The sequence below is a fragment of the Hordeum vulgare genome, chromosome 3H (genome assembly GCF_904849725.1).
Source record: "Hordeum vulgare subsp. vulgare chromosome 3H, MorexV3_pseudomolecules_assembly, whole genome shotgun sequence".
Classification (NCBI taxonomy): Eukaryota; Viridiplantae; Streptophyta; class Magnoliopsida; order Poales; family Poaceae; genus Hordeum; species Hordeum vulgare.
Window position 1 is genome coordinate 616,810,774 of NC_058520.1, and position 14,754 is coordinate 616,825,527.

Below are 14,754 nucleotides of genomic sequence, written 5' to 3' on the forward strand. Positions count from 1 at the left end.
TGGGGCGAGAGAGGCTCGAACTCTCGACCTCAGGATCACTCGCATTAGCTATGAGACCTACGCGCTAGCCAACTGCGCCACCGCCCCGTTGTGTTATTTATCTCAACCATAGATTTCTTAATAGAGACATCTCACGGCTATCCTTTTTTATTTGCTTTCGGTAATCACTAGAGTACTGTTACCATCAAACAGTAGTCGGTCAAATGAATACAGGAGCCGGTAATACTTGCATGCTAAGCATCTCAAGGCCCGGAAGCTTCCAGAAACAAAAAAAATCTATCCCAAATGAAAACAAAAGTACTATGCCAAATGAAACATAAATAATTGACCGCAGATGCGTTAAATATCCAATGGGCATTGCTATGTCGAGGTGGAAGAAGCCCTTGCCCGCGCATCACCTCGTAGATGGGCCACGTGGCCACCGCCTAGGGGCATAGTTGCCGTTACGTTAGTTTCTTTTTCTTTTTTTTTTGTTCATGTTTCCAAAACATATAATTACTTACAACTTTATGGATTTAAATAAAATGGTTACCACCTATTCAGAACATGTTCAAAACACATATATTTGAAAAAAAAACATTAATATGGCATTTTAATTTTTCCTAAACATGTATGAAAAAATCTTTCTGGTGTATACAAAAAAATGTACAACGTGAGTAAAGAAAAGTAGACATCAAAACACTTAAAACAATATCAATCCTGTATTTTCAAATGTTAATGTAGTGTAAAAAATTGGACAACATAAACCAAATGTTAATGCAATGAAAAAAAAACCCAACAAAAAACGAGAAAGAATGATACAAAACCAAAGAAAAGTTAAACAAGAAAAGAAAAACGGGATTCCAATGAAAACTAAGAAAAATCACCAAAGAAAAAACGAAAAATGAAAATAAGAAGAAAGATCGAAGAAAACTGAAGAAAGCCGATAAAATCCATCAAATAAATTAATAGTAATCGAAGAAAACCAAAAATCAAAAAAGAGAAGGAAAACCCGAAGAAAACAGGGGAATGAAGGAATGAGGGAAGTTAACCGAAAGACCTATTATGGGTGCGGAATAGCGTGAATATTATATCTTGCTCATTACATCCGACTCGGCCATGGAAGCCTCGAAATAGGCTTTCGCCCCGCTATATTAATATAGCAACCACCCGATACATACTGAGATCAGCACAATCATGCCCAAGAGAAAAAAAAACAAGAGAAAAAAATGCCGACGACACCGGATCAACGAAAGCTATAGTATCCCGCAACTGTTGCGCCCACCGGAGAATTCCATCCCACTTCAATGCCGTCGAGTTGCCACGTATCAAGCAACACCTTCAAGAAGGACTGTGACGGTGACGACGTTGTTGCCCGGTCATGACCTAGGATTTCTCCCGATACACGGAGGGGAGTGTGGGAGAGATATAACCGACGCCCTTCAGGAAGGGTGGCGGTGTCCACATGCGTCACAGAGTCGGTGCCGACCAGACCCAGCAAGGATTTCTCCCGACCCCTTACACCCACCACCCAGGATCGATGGTAGCTCCACCATGCCTACTGCCCCACCAACCTGCGCCACCACAGTCACGAGGACACCACCAACGTCTCTTCCTCGTAAACGCTGCGAGGCCGGCCGAACCAACCGAGGCCACCGGAGACAGGGACCGGCAGCACTGCAGCCGCGTGGGAGGGGACAACCTCCACCGACGTTTACGGTAGCAAACTGTACACGAAACTGGAGCACGCCATGTCAATTGCCCATACGGACCCATATCGGGCCCGCTAAGCTCCTGCACCCACGCTGTAGCCGACGCATCACAGGAGCCGCCGCCCCCATCGCCCGTAGCTCGCTTGCCCAGCCGCAAGCGGTGCATCGGAGGCCAGATCGGCCCGCCCAAGCCCAGATCGGGCCCGAGTAACCTAGATCTAGGCAGGGAGGGAGTCGTCCGTCAACCACCGCCGCCAGCCGCCGCCGCCAAAGGATCATCGCCTCGCCACCACCGGATCTGCAACGGAGCACGCCGCCCGAGCCGAATTCCGCGACGAGGAAGGAAAGGGGCAGCCACCGTCGGCCTCGCCATGGCGCCGCGCGGGCAACGCCTGTCCGCACCAGCCAATGGCAACGGCCAGAGGGAGAGGGAGGAAGGGCCGCTGGACAGCGAGGGGAGTGGCCGCCCCGGTCGCCTCGCTCGGGAGGGCGACGCGGGGGGTATGTGGGAGGTTTCGTGTGTTACTGCTTGGCTCAGGCTGTGGGATATCTGACCATGGAAGCCCGCAGCAACGATGCGTATGGGCAGGGCCAGTGATTTATGCGTTTGGCCCGCCCATACGTATCGTTGTTGTGGGTTTTTGTCTTAAAAAAGGTAATTTACGCGTTTGTTTCTTCAGGTTTTTTTTCCGCTAGTTCTTGGTTTATAGGTTTAATATATGTAAGATCACTGTTGTGTTTATTTAGGTTTTTTTTCCCGCTACTTCTTGGTTTATAGGTTTAATATATGTTTCTGACATGGTTTTTTTATGAATTTCTGTGATTTTCATCGTTTTTATGTTTATTTCTCAGTTTTCACTAATTGTTTATTTTATTTCTTGTTTCATCCTTCGACAGCTTTTTACTCCATTTTCGTTTTTTCTCCAGGATTATTGTTTTCATTGTTTATTTTTTTGCAAGGGTTTCCTCCTGTTATCTTGTTTTTCATTTCTGTATATTTTCTTCTTCATTTTTTTCTCTTTTTTCATTTTTTCAATAGATGTATATCTTTTTTATACAATGTACATTTTCATACATGTCCAGAAATGTTTCCAATAAATTTTTGACATTTTTATAGTACATGATTAACATCATTTTCAAATAAATGTTGTGTTGACTTTTTGTTTCTTACTCCCTCCGTCCGAAAATACTTGTCCTAGAAATGAATAAAATGGATGTATCTATAACTAAAATAAATCTAGATACATTCATTTCTAGGACAAGTATTTCGGACGGAGTGAGTATATGATTAACACCCTAGTTTTCTTCGTACGCACCATACAATTTTCTTATACATCTGATACATTTGTCATAGAAATTTAACATTTTACACACTTTCTGTATACATTAGGATAATTTTGTATAAAGACATTTCAAAATTTTCAAACGAAGTTTACACACTGTTGATATTTTTTTCAAAATGTTTACCTTTTTTCATACGGATCGTACATTTTTATATACATAGGTAGCATTTTTTCTTTTCTTTACATATTTGACATAATCAAAATGAATGATTAAAATGTACAGAAATTTATGATAAGAGTTTTTTTAAACTATATATTTAGAACATTTGGAAGTGTAAACAAAAGTTAAGAAACCAAAATACAAAAATATGTGAATAACAATGTGAAGAAAAGAGCGTTTTGGTTCCCTGGCTTCACGCGTACTGGGCCATGCAATCTTTCCCTCGCTTCAAGCGAGAGATAGGGGAACCAGGAATCCCCTGGTTTAGGAACAATTCTATTGGGCAACCGTTGTTTTAGAAAACTTCTAAAAGGTTTTTGAACCATTTTTTCATTTTTCTTTTCTGTTTCTTTTTTAAAAATAATGAAATTTTCATTTTCTGTTTCAAAAAATGTTTTGAACTTTGAGAAAATGTTCTCCAAATATGGAAAATGTTCTTCAATTTCAAACAATGTTCTTGCTTTTATAAAATGTTTCAAATTTCAAAATTTTATCATTTTAAAAACATCATTCATAAATTCTAAAAATGTTCCGGATTATCAAAAATTGTTCTTCAAATGTGGAAAACGTTTCTGCTTATTCAGTCTCTTTTTCTGGATTGTTCAAAACAATTTCTGGATTTTCAAAAAATGTTTCAGGTATTCCAAGAATGTTCTGAATTTTTAAAATTTGTTCCTAAAATTCAAAAAAAAATTGTTCCCTATTTATAAATTTATTCTTGATTTAAACATATTTAAAACATAGTTCGGGCTTCTAATTTTTTTTACGATTTTTCTAAATTTTTCTCTTCTTTTAAATTTATTTTCGTAATTAAAAAAATGTTCATGCTTTATTTGTTTTATGCATTAGTTTTTCTCCGTTTTAAATAATATTCAAAATTGGTCTCGCTTCCAAATTTGTTCTCCATTTCAAAATTTTATTCTCAAGATTCAAATAATATTAGTGCTTTAAAATTTGTTCACGCTTTCAAAATTTATTCACGATTTTTCAAAATTGGTCGCTTTTCCAAAATTAGTTCTCAAGCTTCAAAAAATGTTCATGCTTTAAAAAATTGTCCACGTTTTCAAATTTGTTCATCATTTCTCAAAAATATTCTCAGTTTCAAAATTTGTTCTCAAACTTAAAAAAAAATCTGGTTTAAAAATTTGTTCGTGATTTTAAATTTGTTCTTTTTCAAAATTGTTTTCCATGTCAAAAGTTTGTTCTCAAGATTCAAAAACATATTCGTGCTTCAAAAATTATTTGCACTTCGAAATTTATTCACAACTTTTCAAAAAATGTTCTTCAAATTCAAAGAAATGTTTTTGGTTCATATAAAAAAGCAAATAAACAGAAAATCAGACAGAAACAAATAAAAGCTGGGCAACACCTTGTGCGTTGCATCTCTTCCCTGCCGCAACGAGCTACACGTAGGAGCTCCCTGGGAACCATAATGAGATGTACGCTCCTATCGCCTCAGGAGCGATTTACCGCTCTGTGCGAAGCGGGAGGGGGCTGACGGGCTGCACTGCTCCGGTTCTCTAATTTTTTTCGGTTTTGGGAAACTTCTAAAAGGTTACCTGAACTGGTTTTATCTTTTCCATATTTTTTTTTATTTTTTCTATTTATTTTTTTTTCTTTCCTTTTTCTGTTTCAAAAAATGTTCTAGATTTTTAGAAAATGTTTTTGAATGTTAAACAATTTCTTGATTTTTGAAAATGTTCTGTATTTTTCAAAACTTGTTCTCGGTTTCAAAAATTGTTGTCAGTTTCAAAAAATTTCACGAACATTTTTCATATCTAGAGAATAAACTTTGAAACAAAGAACAATTTTTTAAAGCACAATCATTTTTTGAAACTTGAAAACAAAATTTGAAACTGAAAACAATTTTGAAAAATCATGAAAATTTTTGGAAGCACTAGCAATTTTTCAAAGTAAGAAACTATTTTGAATCTTAAGAATGAAATTTTGAAACGGAGAATAATTTTGAAAAATCCCGAACAAATTTAGAAGCAAGAACAATTTTGAACAATTTTTAAAAAGGAGAAAAAATTTGAAAACACAAACAAATATTTAAAGCAAGAACAAACGGAGAACAATCTTTATATGAAGAAGCAACATCAACAGAGGAAGCATCCAGTGACTGGCTAATTACCTCCAGCAGCAGAGACAAGTCTATGCTATTAATTTTTGGAGTCCATTGAACATCAGTAAACTCTTTTTGTAAATTGCTATATAGGAATGAACATACATGCTAGCTTGTTTTTAAACAAACATATTCATACAATGGGGTTATTGAAGCATCCTGTATTTTTTTAATTAGTGAACTCATCACATACATCTTCTTTTATGAATTTAGTCTGCTGCTGTCAAGTACAAACATAATCCATATATGTAGGAGGGCATGATGTGTTGCTTGTCAGTCAAATGTAGTCTATTGTCGGCAACAACTATATTGGCTACAGTAAACTGACGAATTGACTAATAGATGAGATCCATCATATGCTTCAAAAGTACCTGCGAAAAAGTAGGTCTAGGCTATAATTGATGGTCTTCTGGCCAAGTCAGCGGAGGCGATGGCATATGGCCTTGCGGGCAGGTCGACGGAGACAATATATTCAGTGATGTCGAAACCAATTAATCCACTCCACTGAATGCATCTCCTAATCCTATTTTGCTAGATGCAGCAAGCATATCTAGTCATGTGTATGCAATTAAGCTAATTGATAACTGAAGAAAGAGCAGAATATATGAAACTTCAAGAATTACTCCAGCATCATACCCAAGAATTACCGTAACCAAGTCAAAGCCACAATGTTCAGGTATATGTAGTTAGCAACTTGAAATTTCTTGGTCTAATCCTTGGATAGTAACAATATATTTTTAGAAAAAATAAACTCAAATAGGAGATTGTATCATATCAGGGAAACTGAAATTGTGAGCAATTGGAAGTAGCACCAATTTTTAGAAAAATAAACTGAGACAGGGGTAGATCCAAGGTGGGGGTGGGGGTGAGTTACATTCATTATACAACAGGGCAAACAAAGTAAAATTGGTTGAATTCATGCAGCAATGACGTGCATGACATTTGGTAACATCTAAATTTATCAAATCAATCATGTATTTTTGTGTAACATATTCTTTTGGAATAAAAAACTATGACCCATTAAATATGATAATTCGAACTTAGTCTTACCAACTCACATTTTTTTTGGAATCTCCACTGATGATTGTTATAACAACACAAAAGAATTCAGTCAGCACAATAAAGTCAGTCACACATAAAATCTTGGGGCATGCATAGCCTGTTGCATTTGGGAGACGGGCTGTAGGGAGCCCTTTGTTTCAGCGATCTATTCTAGATCCTTTCAGTGGCATGTTGGTAAGTGATTCAGCAACAATGGAGCTATGTAGTGTCTTGGGGGGGCTGTGGCTCCCAATATTGAACCAATTTGTGAAGAAAAAATATGTGAGGGCTTAGATGAGATTTTTTTAGCTTTTGCCACCCCAAACCCTTGTATTTTATGTTTCGCCCCCCCATCCATTTTTGTCTAGCTCCGCCACTGTTATTCAGTACATGGATTTTGTCACAACCATCATTTATTTTAGTGTCTATCTGAATATATCGTACCTCTCTTTCGTTGTGTGCTGTCTTGGAGCAGAGCAGTAGCGACTCCACTACACTTTTCTTTGTGTAGGAGCAGAGGCAGATTTACATACTCCACTTGTGTACAAATAATTTTGTAGTTAAATTTCAGCAAACACTTTGTTTGCCCGAAATCAGAATATTATGGAGGTAGGGGGAGTGGGATCTAGGGGGCCGACGAGTTGGGGAAACATACCGAGCGGCAAGTGGGAGGCGTGCACTGTCGAGGGGACTGGGCACTGTCTTCAACAGGTTTGTGAGATGGACGCCGACGAGCAGCTCGTCCGTGTTCCCCACATGCCCGATGAGCAGCTCGTCTGTGCTCCCCGCATGGCCAACGAGAAGCTGCAGCCGGGTGTCGCGCGAGATGCGATGGATCTTATCGATCTTGTCTAGATTCAGCGACAACGGAGCAAGCACGGGCACCATGGTGCGGAGGGACGGGGGAGCAAACGGTGGAGTATGGGGGCGCGGCAGCAGAGGAGCCGCTGTTGGGGAACGTCGCATGGGAAACAAAAAATTTCCTACGCGCACGAAGACCTATCATGGTGATGTCCATCTACGAGAGGGGATGAGTGATCTACGTACCCTTGTAGATCGTACAGCAGAAGCATTAGTGAACGCGGTTGATGTAGTGGAACGTCCTCACGTCCCTCGATCCACCCCGCGAACAATCCCGCGATCAGTCCCACGATCTAGTACCGAACGGACGGCACCTCCGCGTTCAGCACACGTACAGCTCGACGATGATCTCGGCCTTCTTGATCCAGCAAGAGAGACGGAGAGGTAGAAGAGTTCTCCGGCAGCGTGACGGCGCTCCGGAGGTTGGTGATGACCTTGTCTCAGCAGGGCTCCGCCCGAGCTCCGCAAAAACGCGATCTAGAGGAAAAACCGTGGAGGTATGTGGTCGGGCTGCCGTGGAAAAGTCGTCTCAAATCAGCCCTAAAACCTCCGTATATATAGGTGGGAGGGAGGGGAGGAGGCAGCCTCAAAACCTAAAGGTTTGGCCGAAATTGGAGGTGGAGGAGTCCTACTCCAGTCCTACTTGGAGTAGGATTCCACCTTCCCACTTGGAAACTCTTTCCACCTTGTGTTTTTTCCTTCTCAAACCTTATGGGCCTTAGTGGGAACTTATTCCAGCCCACTAGGGGCTGGTTTATCTCTTCCCATAGCCCATGAGACCCCTTGGGGCGTGACACCCCTCCCGATGGTCCCCGGCACCCCTCCCGGCACTCCCGGTACACTACCGATGAGCCTGAAACTTTTCCGGTAATGCACGAAAACCTTCCGGTAACCAAATGAGGTCATCCTATATATCAATCTTCATTTCTGGACCATTCCGGAAACCCTCGTGACGTCCGTGATCTCATCCGGGACTCCGAACAACATTCGGTAACCAACCATATAACTCAAATACGCATAAAACAACGTCGAACCTTAAGTGTGCAGACCCTGCGGGTTCGAGAACTATGTAGACATGACCCGAGAGACTCCTCGGTCAATATCCAATAGCGGGACCTGGATGCCCATATTGGATCCTACATATTCTACGAAGATCTTATCGTTTGAACCTCAGTGCCAAGGATTCATATAATCCCGTATGTCATTCCCTTTGTCCTTCGGTATGTTACTTGCCCGAGATTCGATCGTTAGTATCCGCATACCTATTTCAATCTCGTTTACCGGCAAGTCTCTTTACTCGTTTCGTAATACAAGATCCCGCAACTTACATTAAGTTACATTGCTTGCAAGGCTTGTGTGTGATGTTGTATTACCGAGTGGGCCCCGAGATACCTCTCCGTCACACGGAGTGACAAATCCCAGTCTCGATCTATACTAACTCAACGAACACCTTCGGATATACCTGTAGAGCATCTTTATAGTCACCCAGTTACGTTGCGACGTTTGATACACACAAAGCATTCCTCCGGTGTCCGTGAGTTATATGATCTCATGGTCATAGGAACAAATACTTGACACGCAGAAAACAGTAGCAACAAAATGACACGATCAACATGCTACGTCTATTAGTTTGGGTCTAGTCCATCACATGATTCTCCTAATGATGTGATCCCGTTATCAAGTGACAACACTTGCCTATGGCCAGGAAACCTTGACCATCTTTGATCAACGAGCTAGTCAACTAGAGGCTTACTAGGGACAGTGTTTTGTCTATGTATCCACACAAGTATTGTGTTTCCAATCAATACAATTATAGCATGGATAATAAACGATTATCATGAACTAAGAAATATAATAATAACTAATTTATTATTGCCTCTAGGGCATATTTCCAACAGTCTCCCACTTGCACTAGAGTCAATAATCTAGTTCACATCACCATGTGATTCCAACGAATCCAACACCCATATAGTTATGGGGTCTGATCACGTCTTGCTCGTGAGAGAGGTTTTAGTCAACGGTTCTGAAACTTTCAGATTCGTGCGTTCTTTACAAATCTTTATGTCATCTTATAGATGCTGCTACTACGTGCTATTCGGAAATGCTCCAAATATCTACTCTACTATACGAATCCGTTTCACTACTCATAGTTATCCGGATTAGTGTCAAAGCTTGCATTGACGTAGCCCTTTACGACAAACTCTTTAACCACCTCCATAATCGAGAAAAATTCCTTAGTCCATTAGTTACTAAGGATAAATTTCGACCGCTGCTAGTGATTCAATCATGGATCACTCTCTGTACCTCTCAACATACTTTGAGTCAAGGCACACTTCAGGTGCGGTACACAGCATGGCATACTTTAGATTCTACGGCTAAGGCATAGAAGACGACCTTCGTCTATTCTCTTTATTCTGCCGTGGTCGGGTTTTGAGTCTTACTCAAATTCACACCTCACAACGCAACCAAGAACTCCTTCTTTGCTGGTCTATTTGGAACTCTTTCAAAAACTTGTCAAGGCATGCATCTTGTTGAAACTTCTATTAAGCGCTTTCGATCTATCTCCATAGATCTTTGATGCTCAACGTTCAAGTAGCGTAATCCAGGTACTCCTTTGAAAACTTCTTTCAAACAACCTTGTATGCTTTACAGAAATTCTACATTACTTCTGATCCACAATATGTCAACCACATATACCTATCAGAAATTCTATAGTGCTCCCACTCACTTCTTTGGAAATACAAGTTTCTCATAAACCTTGTACAAACCCAAAATCTTTGATCATCTCATCAAAATATATATATTCCAACTCCGAGATGCTTGCACCAGTCCATTGAAGGATCGCTGGAGCTTGCATACTTGCTAGTATCTTTAGGATCGACAAAACCTTCTGGTTGTATCACATACAATGTTTGCTCAAGGAAACCGTCGAGAAAACAATATTTTGACATCCTACGTGCAATATTTCATAAATAATGCATCAACAACTAACATAATTCTAACAGACTTTTAGCATCGCTACGAGTGAGAAAGTCTCATCATAGTCAACTGTTTGATCTTATCGAAAACATCTTTGCGACAAGTCGAGCTTTTCTTAATAGTGACTTATCACCATCACCGTCTGTCTTCTTTTAAAGATCCATTTTTACTCAATAGTCCTATGACCATCAAGTAGTTCTACCAAAGTCTACACTTTGTTTTCACACATGGATCCTCTCTTGGATTTCATGGCTTCCAGCCATTTCTCGGAATCTGGGCCCACCATCGCTTTCTCCATAACTCGTAGGTTCACTGTTGCTCAACAACATGACCTCCAAGACAGGGTTACCGTACTACCCTGTAGCAGTACGCGACCTTGTCGACCTACGAGGTTTGTAGTAACTTGCTTCGAAGCTTGATGATCACCATCATCAGCTTCCACTTCAATTGGTGTAGGCGCCACAGGAACAACTTCCTCCGCCCTGCTACACACTGGTAGAAGTGATGGTTCAATAACCTCGTCAAGTTCTACTACCCTCCCACTCAATTCTTTCGAGAGAAACCTTTCCTCGAGAAAGGATCCGTTTCTAGAAACAAACACTTTGCTTTCGGATCTGAGATAGGAGATGTACCCAACTGTTTTGGATATCCTATGAAGATGCATTTATCCGCTTTGGGTTCGAGCTTATCATACTGAAACTTTTTCACATAAGTATCGAAGCCCCAAACTTGCAAGAAACGACAGTTTAGATTTCTCTAAACCTCAGTCTATACTGTGTCATCTCAACGGAAATACGCGGTGCCCTATTTAAAGTGAGTGCGGTTGTCTCTAATGCATAACCCATAAACGATAGTGGTAATTCGATAAGAGACATCATAGTATGCACCATACCAAATAGTGCGTGGCTATTGACGTTCAGACACATCATCACACTATGATGTTCCAGGTGGCATGAACTGCGAAACAATTTCCACATTGTCTTAACTGTGTACCAAAACTCGTAACTCAGATATTCATTTCCATGATCATATCGTAGACAGTTTATCCTCTTATTACGACGAACTTCACTCTGAAACGGAATTGAACTTTTCAACATTTCAGACTTGTGATTCATTAAGTAAATACTCCTGTATCTACTCAAATCGTCAGTGAAGTAAGAACATAATGATATCCACTACGTGCCTCAGCACCCATTGGACTGCATACATCAAAATGTATCACTTCCAACAAGTTACTATCTTATTTCATCTCAATGAAAACAAGGCCTTGCTCATGTGGTATGATTTGCATGTCACTAGTGATTCGAAATCAGGTGAGTACAAAGATCCATCAGCATGGAGCCTCTTCATGCAATTTATACTAACATGACTTCAAGCGGCAGTGCCACAAGTAAGTGGTACTATCATCATTAACTCGTATCTTTTGGCACCAATATCATGAACATGTGTAACACTACGATCGAGATTCAATAAACCATTGAAGGTGAATATTCAAGAAAATAGAGTAACCATTATTCTCCTTAAATGAATAATCGTATTGCAATAAACACGATCCAATCATGTTCATGCTTAACGCAAGCACCAAATAACAATTATTTAGGTTTAACACCAATCCCGATGGTAGAGGGAGCGTGCGACGTTTTGATCATATCAACCTTGGAAACACTTCCAACACGTATCGTCACCTCGCCTTTAGCTAGTCTCCGTTTATGCCGTAGCTTTCATTTCGTGTTACTAATCACTTAGCAACCGAACCGGTATCCAATACCCTCATGCTACTAGGAGTACTAGTAAAGTACACATCAACATCATGTATATCAAATACACTTCTTTTGACTTTCGCCAGCCTTCTTATCTACCAAGTATCTAGAGTTGCTCCGCCTTAGTGACTGTTCCCCTCATTACAGAAGCACTTAGTCTCGGGTTTGGGTTTAATCTTGGGTCTCTTCATTAGTGCAGCAACTGTTTTGCCGTTTCACGAAGTATCCCTTCTAGCCCTTGCCTTTCTTGAAACTTAGTGGTTTTACAAACCATCAACTATTGACGCTCCTTCTTGATTTCTTCTTTCGCAGTGCCAAACATCACGAATCGCTCAAGGATCATTGTATCTATCCTTGATATGTTATAGTTCATCACGAAGCTCTCACAGCTTGGTGGCAGTGACTTTGGAGAACCATCACTATCTCATCTGGAAGATTAACTCCCACTTGATTCAAGTGATTGTCGTACTCAGACAATCTGAGCACACGCTCAACGATTGAGCTTTTCTCCTTTACTTTGTGGACAAAGAATCTTGTTGGAGGTCTCGTACCTCTTAACAAGGGCACAAGCATGAAATCACAATTTCATCTCTTTAGAACATCACTTATGTTCCGTGACGTTTTACAACGTTTTCGGCGCCTTGCTTCTAAGCCATTAAGTATTTTGCACTGAACTATCGTGTAGTCATCAGAAACGTGTATGTCGGATGTTCATAGCATCCACAGACGACGCTCGAGGTGCAGCACACCGAGAGGTGTATTGAGGACATAAGCCTTCTGCGTAGCAACAAGGACAATCCTCGGTTTTACAGACTCAGTCTGCAAAGTTTGCTACTATCAATTTTCAACTAAATTTTCTCTAGGAACATATAAAAACAGTAGAGCTATAGCGCAAGCTACATCGTAATTCGCAAAGACAACTAGACTCTGTTCATGACAATTAGTTCAATTAATCATATTACTTAAGAACTCCCACTCAAAAAGTACATCTCTCTAGTCATTTGAGTGGTACATGATCCAAATCCACTATCTCAAGTCCGATCATCACGTGAGTCGAGAATAGTTTCAGTGGTAAGCATCTCTATGCTAATCATATCAACTATACGATTCATGCTCGACCTTTCGGTCTCATGTGTTCCGAGGCCATGTCTGCACATGCTAGGCTCGTCAAGCTTAACCCGAGTGTTCCGCGTGCGCAACTGTTTTGCACCCGTTGTATGTGAACGTTGAGTCTATCACACCCGATCATCACGTGGTGTCTCGAAACGACGAACTGTAGCAACGGTGCACAGTCGGGGAGAACACAATTTCGTCTTGAAATTTTAGTGAGAGATCACCTCATAATGCTACCGTCGTTCTAAGAAAAATAAGGTGCATAAAAGGATTAACATCACATGCAATTTATAAGTGACATGATATGGCCATCATCACGTGCTTCTTGATCTCCATCACCAAAGCACCGGCATGATCTTATTGTCACCGGCGTCACACCATGATCTCCATCATCATGATCTCCATCAACGTGTCGCCATCGGGGTTGTCGTGCTACTCATGCTATTACTACTAAAGCTACGTCCTAGCAAAATAGTAAACGCATGTGCAAGCACAAACGTTAGTTATAAAGACAACCCTATGGCTCCTGCCGGTTGCCGTACCATCGACGTGCAAGTCGATATTATCTATTACAACATGATCATCTCATACATCCAATATATCACATCACATCGTTGGCCATATCACATCACAAGCATACCCTGCAAAAACAAGTTAGACGTCCTCTAATTTTGTTGTTGCATGTTTTACGTGGTGACCATCGGTATCTAGTAGGATCGCATCTTACTTACGCAAACACCACAACGGAGATATATGAGTTGCTATTTAACCTCATCCAAGGACCTCCTCGGTCAAATCCGATTCAACTAAAGTTGGAGAAACCGACACTTGCCAGTCATCTTTGAGCAACGGGGTTACTCGTAGCGATGAAACCAGTCTCTCGTAAGCGTACGAGTAATGTCGGTCCAAGCCGCTTCAATCCAACAATACCGCGGAATTAAGAAAAGACTAAGGAGGGCAGCAAAACGCACATCACCGCCCACAAAAACTTTTGTGTTCTACTCGAGAAGACATCTCCGCATGAACCTAGCTCATGATGCCACTGTTGGGGAACGTCGCATGGGAAACAAAAAATTTCCTACGCGCACGAAGACCTATCATGGTGATGTCCATCTACGAGAGGGGATGAGTGATCTACGTACCCTTGTAGATCGTACAGCAAAAGCGTTAGTGAACGCGGTTGATGTAGTGGAACGTCCTCACGTCCCTCGATCCGCCCCGCGAACAATCCCGCGATCAGTCCCACGATCTAGTACCGAACGGACGGCACCTCCGCGTTCAGCACACGTACAGCTCGACGATGATCTCGGCCTTCTTGATCCAGCAAGAGATACGGAGAGGTAGAAGAGTTCTCCGGCAGCGTGACGGCGCTCCGGAGGTTGGTGATGACCTTGTCTCAGCAGGGCTCCGCCCGAGCTCCGCAGAAACGCGATCTAGAGGAAAAACCGTGGAGGTATGTGGTCGGGCTGCCGTGGAAAAGTCGTCTCAAATCAGCCCTAAAACCTCCGTATATATAGGTGGGAGGGAGGGGAGGAGGCAGCCTCAAAACCTAAAGGTTTGGCCAAAATTGGAGGTGGAGGAGTCCTACTCCAATCCTACTTGGAGTAGGATTCCACCTTCCCACTTGGAAACTCTTTCCACCTTGTGTTTTTTCCTTCTCAAACCTTATGGGCCTTAGTGG

The 14,754-nt window shown here is 41.2% G+C and overlaps 1 non-coding gene across 1 annotated transcript; it reads right to left on the bottom strand.

The window, feature by feature from the left end:
• Nucleotides 1–87, bottom strand: TRNAM-CAU. The gene is given in 2 exon segments: nucleotides 1–36; nucleotides 50–87. It is a non-coding gene; the product is annotated as a tRNA-Met (tRNA).
• Between the last annotated feature and the right edge of the window lie 14,667 nt (nucleotides 88–14,754).